This window comes from Equus asinus, chromosome 11, assembly GCF_041296235.1.
Source record: "Equus asinus isolate D_3611 breed Donkey chromosome 11, EquAss-T2T_v2, whole genome shotgun sequence".
In the NCBI taxonomy this organism is placed as follows: Eukaryota; Metazoa; Chordata; class Mammalia; order Perissodactyla; family Equidae; genus Equus; species Equus asinus.
In genome coordinates this window covers 10,555,399-10,573,881 of record NC_091800.1, presented here as the reverse complement: position 1 = coordinate 10,573,881, position 18,483 = coordinate 10,555,399, and the positions used below count along the sequence as shown (strand labels likewise).

The following is an 18,483-nucleotide window of genomic DNA, read 5'->3' as shown; positions in this document are numbered from 1 at the left end:
GGAGAGTGGTGAAAGTAATCAGAGGCAGAATTCAGATGAAACTTCTTCTGAGTCTAATTCTAATTAAAAGCCATAACCCCCCACCCCCCAGCATGACTTGTGTGCCTATTAAAAATCAGCTCCAGGGGTGGCACAATCCCCTTGTAGCCTATTGTCCTGCTTAAAACCTTCTTTTCCCTAAGGATAGAGATTCTAATCCTTATCGTGGCCTCCCAGGTCCAGCCTCATCCTGTGCCACACTCCCCATTATTCTCAGCACGTCCGTTCTGGTCACTTTCAGTCCTTCTAATGTACCATGCTGCCTCAGACCATAGGGCCTTTGCACGTGCCATTCTTTTGCCTGAAATTCCCTGTCCCCTACCCATCCTCCCTCCCTCTGTTTTCACCTGGTTAACACCTCATCTATCTTCCCATTCAGCCCAGTCTTAACCTCCTCAAGTGACCTCCCTGGCTAGGGTTATGAACTCTCCAAGCACCAGGTGCCTCTCCCAGATACCAGGCATCACAGCTGTCATGTTTTTAAATTGAGGCAACAGTTGTCATTTAACATTTATTTCTGTGATTCTTAAATTCTGTCTGTCTCTACCACTAGATGGTGAAGCTCGTTATGGCAAAAACCATCATTTTTCTTTTCTTTTCACCATTAAGTTGCTAGCAGAGTTCCTGGTATATGGGAAGGAATTGAAATATTTATTGAATGAATATATGAATGAAGATATTTATAATCTAAGTGAGGCACACTGCCCCAGACACAGTGGTAAAAACTTAGTTACTCCAAAGTAAACCCAGTGGGGATTTTCTTGATTGACTCAGAGTTTTCCCTCCCTGCCCATGCATCTGGGGGGAGGCCTAAGTTCCAGAGGGCTCACATGCCACACTTTCAAGGGATCAGATCCCCGGTTGTCATCATCTCCCCATTCTGGCACCTGCCAAGATGCTCCCTCTCCCCCCAGCTCTCTGATCACGTCATCTCCCAGCATCGGCACTGACTGAGATGAACGGGTCTGTTAGTGGGTCCTTACAGGACTGCTACTTCCTCTTTTATCCTCTGCTGTGAGACTCCAGGTCTATTTTGAAATCCAAAAGCTGAGATGGCTCTATTTGTTCTTTCTACATTTTCGCCCTAACCTCTCAAACGTGGGGGCGGTGAAAACAGAGCCTCTTGCTGTTGTCTGATTGGATCCGGGGCCACAAAAAACACCAGAGAGAGAAAAACACAGACAAACTCAGCTAACAAGATGACACCTTAACACCATGATGACGTGGATAACTGCTTGCTGAATGAATAATCAAAAAGGAAACACTTAAATTAGTACGTGAAAGGTCAGCCGTGCTTTGAAGCAACCTTTAGAGTAAATTCTAATTTTACTGTTTTGTACTGAATACAAGAGTTTCCAGATGTTTTCTCACGTAATCTCCTTTAATCTCTTTTTTAATCTGATATTTTTAGACCAGAAAACTGAAGCCCAAAGAAGTCAAGTGGCCCTGGGGGTAAGGTGCAGAGTAAGAACCGGGACTGAGATTTCCTGGCTCTCGTCGCGGAAGTCTTCCCATGACACTGCCAACCTGGAGAGGAGCAGAGGAAAAGACAGTGGGAGTTGGACGTTACTACGCTGGGCTATTATTCCCTTGGCTGGGCTGGCCTTACCTGCCTCATCAGTGCAGCAGTGTCGAGAGAGGGGTCTTTTTGTGTTTTGGTAGCAATCTCTTGTGTTTGTCTGGGTTCTCTGTGACGGCCTTTGTGTGGCGACGCCGTTTCATTCTCAGAGCTCAGTCTACAATCGAGCCAAGTTTGAACTCCAATTCACATCAAAATGAAGCCTCCTGGATGGGAAAGTATGCAGTTATAGCTGGACGAGCTGGGTGGCCACGCTCCCAGAAGACCGTCCTGGGGCTGCCAATCTCTCTGTGCTGGCCCCGGCCAACACTGCTCAACCACGTTTGATAGGCAAGTCCTCTGAGCTACACGGTCCAGAAGGAAACTCGAGATCTAATTCAGTCCTAAACTTAGCTTTTCTGATTGTCTACTACAATTAGCTGTTTCTGTGATCTTCAGATTGGCCCAGAATCCAGCCATCTCACAAGTCCAGCCCAGTCTTGGAGTGGGGAGAGGGGGAATGGAGAGCCGGGACAATACAGAGAATTCTTGGTCAAACTTGGGTCCGAGCCAGGGGCAGTAGGGGGATGCTTAGAATTGCTCTGCCTCCATGCTGGTGTAGCCCCAAGCCCTTCTGCTGACCCCACAATAGCCCCACTCACCTTAAATTCCTGTTCAAAGACCAGAACGTGCCTTCTGTCAGGGCAGACCTCAGAACAGAGCAGATCCACTGAGATGTTTAATCCACACTCGCCAGCTCCAGGCAGAACTGACCCCAAATAGGTCCACAAAGATAAACCAGCTGGGAGCACGATTTCAGATAGCGGGATGGTGGCTTCCCGGCTGGGATGGGGTGCCTTGCACACGGAAGGGGAAGACCGTGTGTGCCTGGAGGGTAGGTGATTTGATCAAGACAGCTTTCAGCTGGAGTGGCGGAGGGAGAAGAATGCTCAGAAAAACTGGTGGAACCAGTTACTGTGGAGCATGGTGGGAGTGACTTGGGAGGCAGAATGAGGTGCAGGAGGGTGATTCCCAGGGGAAACAAGCCAGAACCAGGCTTTAGAGCCTCAGCTGATGCTCTGCCAGTGCCCAGAGCAAGTGAAAGAAACAAAATGGATTCCACACCGTGAGACAGACGGCCACTGCAATCTTATGGGTGTCACTGGCAATCGTAGGGCTGTCTCGTGGCGTGGTGGCAGAATCGGGTCCAGTGCAGTGAACCATGGGAGGTCCAACCATAGAGCATGACAAGAGCTCCCATCATGGGCTCCTCAAAATGCACCTGGCCACAGCTGAACTAGCATCCTCTCCCTGATTTCCTTATATTCCCCACCTGGGGAGCAGCATCAACATACACTTAGTCACTAAACCAGAAGCCAGACTTCTTTTCCCCCATCCCCAAAACTGATCGGTCACTGCGATCCACTGACGTCTCTGTAATCTCTCTCTCCTCTGCATCCCCACAGCCACTTCCTTATTTCAAGACCTCATCTTTTGCCTGGCCACTGTCCCAGTCTCCCAGCAGATCCTCCCGTCCCCAGTTCTTCACATTATTGGTGGAGACATCTTAATGAAAAGTAAAAGTGATCATATCACTCCCTGCTGAAAATCCTTCAGGAATTCCTCCTTGCCTTCAGGGTGAAATACAAAAGGCCTTGGCATGGCATTCAAGGCTTTTCATGAGTCCATCCTTGACTATCTCTCCAGCCTTACATCCTACCTGTCTGTACCACAGGCGGATGCTCTGTGCTCCCGTCATTCTGAACGGCATGCCATGTCCTCTCCTGCCTCTGCATTTGCTCTCACCCCTGCCTGGGGTGTCTTACCACCCATACCACACTCCTCAGAGTCTACAATGCCTGTGGTCCTCCAGGATTCAGTTTATACACCACATACCCCAAATTGGGTTGGGAATCCCTTCTCCAGACTCCCTAGCCCGCTGGTTTACCTTTGTGGGCACTTGCACTCTATACACAAGACCCTTGGCATTTGGAACTCTTTGTGGATGCAGATCCCCCCAGTACAAACTAAGTTCTACTTGCTAACCATTTTTCACAGGGAGACAAATCCTTGATCATTCCCAGGTGTTGTGGCCAGTGACAACAAGCCCAGTTGTGGCAGGTCCTGGGCTTTTGGACAGGCTTCTCAGCAGCTGAGTGGCCAATAGGACTTCCAGGATAGCAGTGAATTAGCCAGACGTCCCCCATGGTCATGGGCAGCCTGGGACCACTGGAAACCCCTCCCTCCCCAGGAGCAGACCCTGGCCAGGAAACTCACTGCTTGACTTACTAGGATCCTTCTTCCGAATCACGGATCATCCGAGAAACCATCATGAGCCACTCCTAGTAGTGAGTAGGGGGACAGAGAGAAGCCGGCTGGGTTCCTCTTTCATTTCCTTCCTGGGATGTGAGGTGGAAACTCCTTCCCTTCTGTGGAAACATGAGGAGTGGGGAATAAGTGTGTCCCCCACACCACCTAGGGACCAAAGGTCTAGGTTTTACCCCCCTTAATCTCTGCATCCCTGGGGTTCATCACAGTGCCTAGCACATAGTAGGTGCTTAATAAGTGTTCACTGAACAATGTAATACATGAACATACAGCTACTTGTGCGGTAGTGGTTAAGACTGTGGGGGTCTGAAATCAGATTGCCTGGCCTCAAAGAGACTTACAGTGTGGCCTGGAGCAAATGGCTTAACTACCCTGTGATTTGTTTCCTTGTCTGAAAAATGAACATAGTAACAGTGCCTAGTTTTTAGGGTTGTGAAAATTGAATGATTGAATTTATGTAAACCAATTAGACAAGTGGTTGGCCTATAGTAAATGCCCAATTAGTGTCAGCTTCTTGGAAACAGCATTGCAGATGGGATCCAAGTTGTTCCAAAGCCAGGCAGTCCAAGACATTTTCTCAGTAAAAGGGAAAGAGAAATATGATGAAATACATATGTATATGTATACATACATATATATGTGTATACATAGGTATGTTCATATACACACATGTAATCAGATTTGTAATACTCTGAGATTATGTCCTTTCTGCTATTTTGACGTTAAAATGTCCTTGATCATGATAGTAAATGGTAATTGTTATTTTTACTCTTGACAAATGAAAATATATATTGCTCCTTCAAGTGCTTTTTGCAATGTTCCTGGTCTGTGAATACAAAAGTATGGAAACACTTGGTCACCGGCCTGCAGATCACCGGAGTCTCTCCCTCGTGATGTTATAGATTGGAGGACGTGGTTCCCAGCCTTGGCTACTCATCAGTGTCACCTGGGGAGTTAAAAAAAAAAGCAAACTGATAGCTCAGTCTGACCCCCAGAGATTCTAATGTAACCGGCCTGGATGTCAGGACTTTACAAGTTGGCCAAGGAGGGTCAGCTGAGTGAGCTGAGGCGAGGAGCCAGGCCGCAGCCATTTACTTCCTTTTCTTGTTCTCTAATCAAATACATGCTCCTTTTTCTTTATTAGTCCCAGAGTGGAGAGTGGACCAAATAAAAACAAACAAGAGTGGGAAAAGGTAGAGAATGGAAAGAAAAAGTAGCAAAACATTTGTTTTATAATTGATTAGCATTTTGAAACCTTATCTTATCAACCACCTTTTCTATTTATACTATTTAGGTTTAGGAATCTCTTGATTCCTAATTATGTTTGATAAGGTCTCATTCTCTTCCTTCTTATTTCATTTGTAAATAACTTTTCATAAAAATGATAAAACAACAATAAATAGAAAATCTCTCAAAGTATTCCTAAAAAGTCTTCGGTATTCCTCTTCATGCCACAATTATGACATCACTGAAAACATTTGGTGGCTCAGAAATGTACTGCCTCTCAGCTTCTAAAATTCCTTATATTTTAAGATACATTCCTAATTATATTTCAAATAAGAACCAGATGTGTTAAACACTTTACTTTGAAATCTCTTCCTGAATTGTGTTCAAAAACTATTAGGAGGGGGTAGCATTTTGACTCACTCTTCCCTTACTCTTTCTGTATATTTCCCAAAGATTTAACATTCTCAAACATTTTTCCTAGGAATTTATAAATTTGCCCTAACAGAAAATTTTTTACATCAATTGACCTCTACTCAACTGTGAGAATTAAGAAGAGTGAAGGGTTGGTTTTATGGTGCAGTCATGCACCACATAACCACGTTTCCATCACCGACAGACCACATATATGATGGTGGTCCCGTATGATTAGCACCATAGAGCCTAAGTGTGTAGTAGGCTACACCATCTGGGTTTTGTAAGTACACTCTATGATGTTTGCACAATGATGAAATCGCCTAATGACACATTTCTCAGAATGTGTCTTTGTTGGTAATTGATGCATGACTGTGGTGATGTTACTAGAGTTCTCCGTAACGTTCTTAGAGTTAGAAAACAGCTTGCCAGCTGATTACTGCCTTCTCTCTGTCAAACCATGGCTTTCACCTTTCTTGTAAATGGAACAAGCCTGCTTTGTTTTAACACTCACTTTAACTCATGCTGTATCTTGCCTCAAGCACGCTTGCTTACTGCTCATGTAATAAGGAAGTGTAAAATAATACGGGAACAATTAGCCTTAACTTAGCATACAGATTTCTTTTCCTCCTGGGAGCTTGCCAAATCACTGCTGGTTGGAGATCACATACTCGTCTAGATTAAGTTCCCGCATCATGAAATGTATATGAGACTCACACTCTTAATGGGGCAGTTGCTGGGGTCTAGGTGTAAAAGGTGTCCAGTTAAAGGAGTAAGAATAAAAATGGACGCTTCCTGTGTTTTCAAAGGTCAAGACCAGTGCTGTGTTTCTTATCCGCAGCCAAGGTTGCTGAAAAGGAGCAGCGATCTGGCAAAGGGATGGGATACCGCAAGACTGACCTCAGCTTGCCGGTTACTCTGTCCAGAGGTGGCTTCACTGGGAGGCAGGTCTGGAATAGACACCTTTAATTTGGTCTTTTTCCTTTATTCATGGGAACCTCCTGCATACAAAGAGGACAGGAGACTCAAGACTCTTTGTTCCTCTGGCTGGTGCACAGAGTGGAGGGCACTGTTTAGGTCTTGCACTATTTTTCTCATAGAATATGCCAGTACAAAGGAAAGTTTGGCCCCCAACTTATTTTCCAGCCTCACCTTCTGCCTTCCTTCCTCTTTCTCCCGTCTCTTGCTGTGACTGGGATATGCTCAGGGCTTTCCCCCTCTTCTGGACCTAGTGAAGTCACATTCAACCCTGAGACCCAGGTCAAATGTCACCCCTTCAGTGCAGCCTTCCCCCACTCCCCCACTCATTGGTCGTTGCCAGCTCCAGGTACCTGTACCATTTGGCACGTCTCTCTTCATATTTCATCCTGTAAGATAAATTTTGGTTCTTGGCTGTGAACCTCACTAGGCTGTGGACTCTTCAAGAGTGAGGACAGTGCCTTCTCTTTGTGTCCCTTGGGCCTGGTGCAGTGACTGGCTCCCAGGAGAGGTAATATGTATTTGCTCAGGGAGGGAGGGAAAGAGGGAAGAAGAACACACGGAGTCCTGGAGACTGTGCCTCCCACAAAGTGACCCTGGGTGAGCGACAGATGAGAAACACGAGGCTGCTGATCCTCATTCGCTGGGCCCCTCTGAAAATGCGAATGATTTTCTCGAGCGTGATTCTGCATCACAGACTCTAAACACAAGGCAACTACTTCTTCTGGTGTCAACTGAAGACATGGTGATCCCCTCCAACGGCAGAGGCAAAATTGGCTATCAGGCTAAGAGAGAATAGACTACCATAATTTATGGGCAACTGAAAAGATTTTCTAGTATAGTTCTGACCATATAAGAGTTTGGCCTGACATGCTCATTTGGGAACCCAATCCCACTGTAAATAGTTATTGAATGAAAGCCTCTTTCCCTTTAAGATTTGATGAGCTGGTAGGAGGTGAGAGTAGGGGGACAGACCAGAAAACTTTAGTGCCCGCCTTCTCTAAAAACAATAGAAATAACAAAAAAACGATACAGTCATGCCTCACTTAATGACGGGAATACATTCTGAGAAATGCTTCGTTAGGCGATTTCATCCTTGTGCGAACATCATAGAGTGACTTGCACAAACCTAGATGGCGTGGCCTCCTATCACCTAGGTGATGTGCTACAGCCCCTTGCTCCTAGGCTACAAACCTGCACAGCATGTCACTGCACTGAATACTGTAGGCAACTGTAACACAAGCTAAGTATTTGTGCATCTAAATATAGAAAAGATACAGTATAAAAGTTCTAAAATGGTGCACCTGTACAGGGCATTTACCACGAACAGAGCCTGCAGGACTGGAAGGTGCTCTGGTCAGTGAGCGAGTGGTGAGTGAGCATGCAGACCTACGACATCGCTGTACGCTGCTGTAGTTTCTATAAACACCGTGCACTTAGGCTACGCTGAATTTATAGTATATCTCTACCCTTTTTATCTTTCTTCAATAATAAATTAAGCTTAGCTTAATGTAACTTTTTTACTTTCTAAACTTTTTGATATTTAACTTTTTGACTTTTGTAATAACACCTAGCTTAAAACACAAACAAATTGTATAGCTGTACAAAAGCATTTCCTTTCTGCATATCCTTATTCTATAAGCTTTTTTCTATTTTTAGAATTTAAAATTTTTTTTTTACTTTTTAAACTCTTTTGTTAAAAAACAAGACACAAGCACACATTAGCCTAGGCCTACACACGGTCAGGACCACCAGTATCACTGTCTTCCCCCTCCACATCCTGTCCCACTGGAAGGTCTTCAGATGCAATAACACGCACGGAGCTGTCATCTCCTGTGATAACAATGCCTCTTCTGGAACACCTCCTGAAGGACCTGCCTGAGGCTCTTCCTGAGGAGGCATCACTCTTTTCAGAAATATGTCCAAGGTGGTTTATTTGGTTTGTTTCTTCATCATAGATTTGCTTGTAAGCAGATAATGTACCACGAATATTTCTCTCTATTATTGAAAACCTTTGGGTGTGGGGGTCCATGTTTTCAAACTTTTCAAGGAGCTTGGTGAGGGCTGCAAAAGCTTCTGCTAAACCCTTCACTGTGAATTTTCTTGGGGGTTCTTCTTTTTCTTCTCCAGCAGTTTCCTTTTCTCTTGGCTCTTTGTCAGCTATTCATTCCTATTCCAGTTCCAACAGCTCTTCGTTAGTCAATTCCTCAGGAACCACCTCTAGGAGCTCCTCAGTGTCCTCCTCATCCACATCCAGGTTCAAGTTGTTTGCCATCTCAGTCACAGCCTGGTTGATTTCTGCAACCTCCTCATCCTTGGCAAACTCTCAGAAGTCATGGACGAACCTCCTGTGTGTCTTCTTCGAGATGTCGTTCACACACTCCTGGGCGATATCATTCCAAGCCCAAGAAAGGTTCTTGATGCAGTCATAGATGTTGTAATCCTTCCAGAATTGCATCTGTGTCTTCTCAGTGTCTTCCTCAGTTGCAGCAATAGCCTGGGCAAAGGTCTTCCTCAGGTAGTAGGCCATAAAAGCTGCGATAACTCCTTGATCCATTGGTTGGATCAAAGAGGTGCTGTTTGGAGGAAGAAACACCGCTTTGATATGAGTATGAAGATCACCAATTAAAGGAAAATGTACAGAAGGATTATCAACAATAAGCAAAATCTTGAAAGATATGTTATTCTCCAACAGCACTTCATTTCGCTGGCACAGCAATTCAGGAGGGCGTCTTGGAAGAGGAGCTGGGTCATCCATGACTTCTTACTGCTCCTGTAGTACACTGGCAGTTTGTGCTGATTGATACGCCTCGAGGCCCTGGGGCTCTCCCTGTGCCAGATCACAAAGGGTTTCAATTTGTAGCCTGCAACGTCGCCCCCGGGGCAAGACTGTTATCCTGCCCTTGAGAGCCTTGAAACCTGTCATCGACTTTGCCTCCTTTTGGATGAAAAGTCCTTTTAGGCATCCATTTCCAGAATAGGGAAGTTTCATCCATATTGAATATTTGCTCTGTCAAGTAATTTTCCTCCACAATCAGCTTATCTCGAGTTTCCAAAACTTCTTCAGCTGCCTTCACATCAGCGCTCAGACTCACCGCTCACTTTCACATTATGTAATGAGTAATGCTACTTGACTCATTTAAACCATCCAGAGCCAGCAGTAAATTCAACATCATAGTCAGGTCCAGCCTTTTCTTTCAACATCGCAAGCAAACTTTTTGCTTTGGCTGCGATTGTCAGGATGCTGAGAGGAATGCACTTCTGTGTCTGGCCTTCAATCCAGGTCATTAGAAGTTTCTCCACGTCTCATATAGGCCCTTCTCAAGGATTTGTTGGTCTCGTTGCCTTCAGTGAAGCAGATCCTTTAACAGTTTCCATCACTTTGTACTTGTTCTTCAAGGTCGTAGCTATGGCGGAATGGGACACCCCTGACTGATGCAATAACCATCACTGACTTTCCACCTTCGCAGTCCTTAATCACTTTTAATTTCATTTCCAGGTCAATCACTCAATGTGGCCTCTTACTGGCAATGTTAGCGATGGATTTTGCACACTTAGGGGCCACGAGGAACAAAACAACATGAGATTAAATCAAGCATAAAAGAAAATGGCACAATCAAGAGATGTGGTAAACACAAGATGTAGGAGTCTGGTGCCAGCGTATCACAGCGTACTGTTTTACAGTAAACTCTTTTTTTTGTAAGTAAAAAGAGCGCGCTCTAGAATAATGATAAAGAGTACGGTATGGTAAATACATAAGCCAGTAATATAGTCATTTCTTATCACTCTCAAACATTATGTATTGCACATGGTGGTATGTTCTGTACTTTTATACGACAGGCAGCGCAGTAGGTTTATTTACACCAGCCTCGCCACAAACACGTGAGTGGTGCACTGTGCTGCTACGGGGTGAGGGAGACAATGGTACTAGATGACAGGAATTTCTCAGCTCCATTATAATCTTATGGGACCACCACTGTCATTGACCAAAACATTGTTATGTGGCGCACGTCCTCTAAATACGTGAACGTGGGTTATTTGAAACACAGAACACTGCACAGTAGGATACTTCACGAGACGTGGGAGGGTGTGATGCTGATTGAAACAATCAGAGCACATCCTTGCTAACTTTCAGCAAGAGGTGTCCAATCTTTTTGGGGGGGGGCCGGGGGGAGGTGCAGATCTTGCCTCAGGTTTATTTGTACAAATAGCACAGGAGGACACCAGCCCCGTGCAGCAGCCCAGGGGCACACCAGTCCTTCAGTCCTCACATTGAGAGGCAGACAGAGGCCTCTGCTCTGGAGGCTTCACAGGGGCCTGGGCACCTGTGGGAGCCTGAGCTGGAGCCCCAGGTGGAGCTGCACCTGGGCCTGGGTTGGAGCCTTGGTCTTGGGCCTGGCCGGCAGAGCACGGGACTGTGGTGATGTTGGCACAAGCATATTTCCCGAGCTCGGGCTGGGCGATGTAGGCAAGTCAACTGAGCATGCGGTTGATGCCCTTTGGGATCTTGGACTTGAGCTCCGTGGGCTTTACAAGGGCCCTGTTCCCCTCAGCACGTGCCCTCATGGCCTTGGCATTGTGGGCCTGCATCTTCTTCAGGCCCTTCTCCACAAAGCGCATGTTCCTCAGGAACTTGGGGTCCACCCCCTTAAGACTGGGGTTTCTTGATGCTGTTTCTGGTCCATTTTCGGGACTGGTCATGCGCGATATGGTTCTTGGACTTGGCCACGTGTGCTCCCAAAGTGCCGGGACCAGAAGAGAAAGAGGGGGGCCACAAGGAGGTCTTCAATCTTGAAAGCAAACTGCTTTCTATGCACTCGCAAGTTAGTGGGAAAGCTGCATGAGTGGACTTTCAATACGCCTCCATTAACAATCATTTCCAACTTTCTAAAGACGCTAACTGAAGAATAGTAGAGGTGGTGCCGGGATGTTTTCCCTCATAGAAGGACTTTACCAAACTCTCTCTGCCCCAAACAGACTTGTTTCCTTGGACTCAGTTTCCTTTTCTTCATTCGTGCTTCCCGTCTTTCTTTCATTCAACCAATGTTTACTGAACACCTGATATACACCTGGCTTGGCCCCGCATACGCAGGTGTAGACAAGCCTAATATGCTTCCTGAACTCATGGAACTCAGAGCCTGCGGGGAGACAGACCTTAAATCAGCGAGTACAGTGAAGAATGCTGAGGGCGCTGTTAGGGAGACATTGTGTTCCACACGGATCAGACGGAGCCCACCTTCTCTCGCTGAACCCCACTTTCTTTTATGCCATGGGCATAATAATATTTACCTTGCAGGGTTGTTCTTTTCTTTTTTGTAAAGCTTAGTAAATGTAAAGTATCTGACAAGTGCCAATCAATTATACTATCGAAGAATCAGGTTTTTTCTTTTACTCCTTTTATCTAGTCACAAAGTGGAAAGAAAATAATATAAATATTTGTAATGTGTAGTTCTGTTGGCTGCCAATAAGTTAATGCACTAAATAGCTCCTCAGAAAACAGGCTGCTAATTTTCTTTTCTCCTCTGTGTTATTAAGCAATTAACAGCCAGCTAGTGGGAAAATATCTGAGAGGACCCTTGATTCTCCAGCCTCTGCTGAGGGAGTAGTAGCGTTCTGCCACGAATGAATGTGTGAGGTCTGGTCATGTGTGACTAGAAGGAAGGCCACCCGTCCGCTCTGGCCACCTCACCTGATGCTGGGCCGGCTGACCACCTCGTGGGAAATCATGCTGGGAAAGAAGGAGCTACGCCAGGTCAGGCCTGGCGCTGGGTTACTCAACACCCAACATGCCCACTCGCACCCAACACATTCAGCGGGGGTGGCTGCAGGTTTCACTTTCTGTCTTCGGCTGTCAGATCCTCTCCCGACAATTGGATCCCATGACTGCAGCGAACTGGAAGGGGGGTGGAGGGGATGCAATGTCCTCTGTTCTCCTCTGCACGCCGGAAGATGTATTTTCCACTTGACTCTCCGTGAGCCTGCCCCTCTGGACTGTGAACTCCACGCGTGCCTCTCAGTTTTTCCCTCCCCCTTTAGGTGGGAGAGGATGGCAGAGGGGGCTGGAGTTGCGTGCCTGTCTTCCAGCAGGTCAGTTAGTCTTTAATGACACCCCAGCAGGTTAGGCTCCGGCTCACTGGTTTCCCCTGAGGGCAGGCTTGTTAAGAGCAGAGTGCTCTGGTGTATTCAAAACCGTTCCTTTCCCCTCCCCCTGCCTGAAGCACGAGGGGATTTTTCACTGACGTTCTCTAGAGAACCTGGTAGAGCTCCAGGAGCTAAAACTCCAAAAGTGTGGAGGCCCCCGAGGACTGGGCGCCCTGGAGTTTTTATCTCTTCGCCTTGTCCACACGGAGCCTCCAGCCACTGCCAATTAGATTCAGGTTTTCCTACCCCAGCTCTGGTTCCCAAGGAAGTGTCTGCGGGGCTTTCTGCCCTGGTGAGTTGTGATCCTCCCTGTCTGCTTGAGTCTCTCCAATGTTGGGGGGGCAGCGGTTTGCCCTGTGTCCTTGCATCTCTTACAGATTTGAGGAGAGTTGCTGATTTTTCAGTTTGTTTTTTACTCGTTAGGATAGAGTATTGATGTCTAAGCTCCTTCCATGCTGGACAAGAAACCAAAAGTCCCAACGGATTTTCCTTCCATCAAGCCACAAAGGACTCTGGGTAGACACAAGAAGTTGAAAAACTGACACTTTGGTAGCTCATTTCACATAGTCTTAGTGATCTTCATTGTTCAGAAGAATTTTTTAGAAAAAAGTGAACTGTATATTTGCAAAGCCACTAAGTGCCCCAGGGTTTGGGCAGAGATGAGATCTGAAATCGTGGAGTGGGAAGGCTTGCTTCTGTCGAGCATTACACCCGCACTGACTCGTACTTTAATTCCAGCTTGGTGTGATGACGACGCCATATTACCAGTCCCCCAGTTCGAGGAAGGGGAGCTAAGATTTTGCCTCCCATCCCTCTAGGTCACCAAATCCCACATTCAAGTTCTCCTGGATTCGATTTGTCCTCAGGGACAAACTATCAAGTTTAGTTAGTCCTAACAAACTAAGTTAGGACTCACCTAACGCTTCCGGCTCCTCTTTCCTACAGACTAACTTACTAAATTCCTTTCTGTCATAGCTGAGCTTTTAAGAAGATTTTCTTAAATTGTATTTTACCCAGAATTTTTAGTGTTTTCCGTGAAAGGACTGTTCCAAATAAACTACCCGACCCTGTTCCTGGAAAGAGAAAGATACTCTGTTTTACTTTATTAATAGAATTTAGTAATCTGAAATTTCCCTCCTTACTCTTGTTTATTATCTGATGACTCCAACGAGATTATATACTCCACATATTCCGTCTTGATCACTTGTGTATCCTCAAAGCTTGACTACTGCCTGGCACAAGGTAGGCATCCAATAGATGGTTGTGAAAGATAATAATAACAGTGAAATAATAGCAGTAAAAGATCTTAAACATGGCGTGCATGTAGCATCTTAGCTGACAGCTGTGCCAGCCTCCCCCTTCTCCAAAGCATCCTACATGTGCTTGGAGATTTAATTTCTGAAAGCATATGCTCTCAACTTTCAATGGCTCCCGATTGCCTTTTCCATGGAGACCACATTTCTTAGCCTGGTATCCATACAATTCTGGCCATAAACTAGTTTTCTATTCTTTTTGCATCCTATGTTCTCCCCAGTCTACCTGGAATTTCCCAAACATGCAACACAACTTTGCTCTCACCAATTCCCCTGCCTTGGGTGCTCCTCCCATGACATGGAAGACAAGGTATGTCTTCCTTCTGCTCCAAACTTACCATTCCTTCGACACGCTGCTCAAATTCCATTTCCTCTAAGATTCCTTCTCTCATTCCCTGGCAAGAAACAATGCTCTTTTCTTTAAACTCCCCAAGTGTTTGGGCTTCCTTATATCTCTTATCACATGTGCTTTGCATTCTAACTATTTGTTTATTACATGGATTAATGCTTCTCCCAAACACTTGATGGTGCCTTGCCCATAGCAGACGCTCAATAAATATGAATAGAAAAATGGGTGGTCAAAACAGGCTTAGATTGTGGGCCTCTAACAATATCAAAACAAGGGAATCTTTTCCACTACACCCAGAAATACATTATCTTTTAGGCTCTTAGAAATTTCTTTCTTTCTTTTTTTTTTCCTGCTTTTTTCTCCCCAAATCCCCCCGTACATAGTTGTGTATTTTAGTTGTGGGTCCTTCTAGTTGTGGCATGTGGGATGCCGCCTCAACATAACCTAATGAGCGGTGCCATGTCTGCGGCCAGGATCTGAACCCTGGGCCGCTGAAGTGGCGTGTGTGGACTTAACCACTCAGCCATGGAGCCAGCCCCAGAAATTTCTTTTTAAAGATTTTATTATTTTTTTCCTTTTTCTCCCCAAAGCCCCCTGGTACATAGTTGTATATTCTTAGTTGTGGGTCCTTCTAGTTGTGGCATGTGGGATGCCACCTCAGCATGGCTTGATGAGCACTGCCGTGCCTGCACCCAGGATCCGAACCGGTGACACCCTGGGCCACCCAAGCAGAGCGTGTGAACTTAACCACTCAGCCACAGGGCCAGCCCTTAGGCTCTTAGTAATTTCTGAATATAGCAAGTGGGATCAGGCAATAGTCACGCCAATGGACATGTTATTTAAAATAATTATTCTCGAATTGTCTGACACCTTCTACAAGATGGTTTGGGGCCTGCTGTCCTTTTTTTAAATTCTAAAGCATGTGGAGAATTTCTCAGAGGACTCACTTTGCTTGGGAAACATCGAACTGAAAGTTAATGCTCATGACACCCACACCAAATTGGCTGTGACTCATATTTCCTATCAGCAGTTCCTGTAACCCTGTTGAATTTCTCATTGGTACTATTACTACACTGAGTGCCACCACCCTGAAAAACAGAAACCCAAGATAGCGTTTTTCTTATTTCCAGAGGCTAGGTTCTAAAGGTGGAAAATTACAAGTTATAAAATTTAGCATTTGAACTCCTGTGTCTTCAGCATAATGTGGTACTTTTCCTCTGAAATGGCAGTTGGCAGCTGTTATATTACCAATTATTATTAATGCAACAAACAGGCTGCGTTATCATATTTGGTTGACTACTGCGAATCTTGTAAGTTCTGCAGGGAAATATTTGTGGTCAATGTATCCTTCTGATACTCTTCCCAAAGACTTATAGAAGGAAGCTGGACTGCCGCTAGCTGAATATCACTATATGAATCAAGGAGGTTAGAGTGGGCCGTGATTAACGTTCTTGAACCTCCCTTTTGTTCAGGAGAGAAGTTTGAGTAATCAAAAGAAATGCTCTGGGAAGTGATATGTTTTGAGTTAACCTGACAACTGAGGGACACCACATCCTATAAAACAGTTTTACAGATCACAAGTGGACAGCTTTAGCAGAAGAAAACAAAAGAAGACATAAAAAAATATTTGAAATTAAATTTCAGAGGGAGAAACTCCCTAAGGCAGGAATGTCATGGGCCAAGAAATTTAAATTGAATGCCAGAAAACTGAATAGAACCCAGGAGGTCCTCTTGAAGGAATTAAGGGCTCAATGATGGGGAGATGCCAAAGGATGCTTGATAGAATTTCAGTCTGCTTAGAGGTTAAGTCAGGTAATGTCTCAAAGGATCTCAAGTCTGACATGTTGATGATGTTGGGGGCATATTGGTGTGGAATGTGTTGTGTCCAAACAAGGTCACAGGCTTCAGATCCACTCTTCCCACAACACGGCCAGAAACCCAAGCCTCCCTGCTCACCCGGAATCACCCCCCACACTGCTCTGTTCATCCCCAGTGGGACCCAATCCCCAGACCGACCTCCCCTCCAACCCTCTACTGCCCCCTGAAGAACCTCCACTTTGCAATCAGCAGACCCCTGTAGCTCCACCCCCGTTCTTTCCTAAGCACCTGGGTCACCCTGAGAATGTTCTCCTGCAGCCCAAGCATTTGGGGCTGCTTCTTTCTCACACACCTCTTAGACCTCAAGACTAGAAGCAAAAGTTCTGTTTTCCTGGGTCGCCATTGCCACGTACAGACCATGTCTCTCCCTCCCTGTTGGAAAACCCCTGCTTTCTAAGACCCACACCACTCACATGCCACCTACTCCTCCTGTTGATGGCTGCCAGGCACAGACTTCCAGAAACCACCCCGTCTACACACACCCCTCATATACTGGAGGTTTTAGCTCCTGGCTGCCTGTCTTCTTTTCCACCCCAACTCCTGCAGCATTTTTGTCCACTTCAACGTACACGGAGATAACTCATCCACCACACTGGCCTCTCAGGCCCTTGACTACTCAACAGTCTCAAGAGCAGCCACCCACAGTCAAGTCACACCTGGATTAGGTCATCATATCCCCCCAAGTCTCTAATCTCAACATCCCTCCCATCCACCACACCTTCCTATCCTTCTAATGCTCCTGTTCAAATACCTCTGCCACACAACTCTTCAACTCCATCAACACCATAATCCACTGACCACTCGTTCTCTGCAGATGGCCTTGTCTCCTAGTGCACTGAGAGAAGAGGAGACTTGGAAGGGGCTTCCCTCCCCTTCCTGCCCCCAAATCAGCAAACCTGTTGGCACCTTGCACCTTGTTCCCTCCTGTTTCATCTTCCTTGTTTATGCTTTTGCTGTCCTGAAACAATGCTCTCCTTCTCCTCAGGACCATTTCCAACAGCTTACCAGTATGTTCTAGTATCTGCCATTCCGAGAAGGCACTCTCCTCGATGCAGCGGCATGCTGGAGCTGGGTCAGGTGGGCTCCTAAGAGCCAATTGTTAATTTTTCAGGAAATTTGCAAGCTGCATGATCTTGTGTTGGTAACCTGAAGTTGGCCACGCCGAGAGTATTTATACTGCTACAGATGAAGGCTTTGGTTTTCCAAAGGGGGGTTGAGAAACATTTACCAGCACATCACTTTATCTTCCTGCTGTGACCAAGGCATCTCTCTGCGACTCCTCCCACCTGTGCACATGTTTAAGCAAAACTTCTCAAGACTGTCCAGTGTTGACTTCCTCTCACTCATTCTCCTCAAACCCACTCCAGTCTAGCTTCTGTCCTCATGACTTCCCCAAACTACTCTTGTCTAAGCCACTTAACACCTCCATAGTGCAAATCCAAATAAACCTCTCCTGTTTTTATCTGACTTGACCTTTGCATTCAACTTACCTGCTCATTTCCTCATTCTTAAAACACGTTCTTCTCCCAGCTCCTCTGAGACTATACTTTTCTTGCTTTTTCTCTTGCCCCTCTTGCTGTTCTTTTTCAGAATCTGTTGCAGGCTTTTCTCTGCCTCCTTCACCAACATACACAAGTTCTAGATGTTGGCTCCTTGGAGTGCAGCCCTAGGCTCTCTTCTCCCCTCTACACTTTCTCCCTCTGTGACCTCATCCTGTCTCATGACTTTACATGCTAAGGATTCCCAAAAGGATACCTCAAACGTCCCCATCTCAGAACCCTCCATCTAACTGCCTACTTGACAACTCCCTGTGGATCATGCTTTGCTTTACGAATAATGTGTCCTAATTGGAACTCTCGATTCCGTCACCACCCAGCAAACCAGTTTCTCTCCCCAGTTCCCCATCTCAGTAACTGGTGGCGCTGTTCAGCCACTTGCTCAAGCTGGAAATGTGGCCCCCATCCAGGTTTCCATCATCCCCCACATCCAGGGCATCAGCAAAGCAGGTCGTCTCTACCTCCCAGGTGTCCATGCATCTCGACTTTCCCACCTCTTTCCTGCCTCTTTCCAGTGCCGAAACCACACAATCTCTGAGCCACCCTCCAATCTTGCCTGTGTTCTCCCACGAACCCCTTACTGGTCTCATTTCCCCTGCTGCCCCTGTTTAATACATTCTCTACAAAATAGCAAGGATAAAGTTTTAAGAAAGAAAGCCATGGAAATTAAAGTGGTTTTTAACAACTTTAAGGATACACAGAAAA

At 45.9% G+C, this 18,483-nt stretch overlaps 1 long non-coding RNA gene across 1 annotated transcript in view; it reads right to left on the bottom strand.

The window, feature by feature from the left end:
• The window catches only part of LOC123288880 (uncharacterized), a 34,363-nt gene extending 16,865 nt beyond the window's left edge, over positions 1–17,498 (bottom strand). The window contains exons 1-3 of the long non-coding RNA XR_011506841.1: positions 17,228–17,498; positions 3,887–4,026; positions 1,649–1,824 (exon numbers count right to left, since the gene is read on the bottom strand). This is a non-coding gene — a long non-coding RNA (uncharacterized lncRNA). The remainder of the gene's footprint in view (positions 1–1,648; positions 1,825–3,886; positions 4,027–17,227) is intronic.
• Between the last annotated feature and the right edge of the window lie 985 nt (positions 17,499–18,483).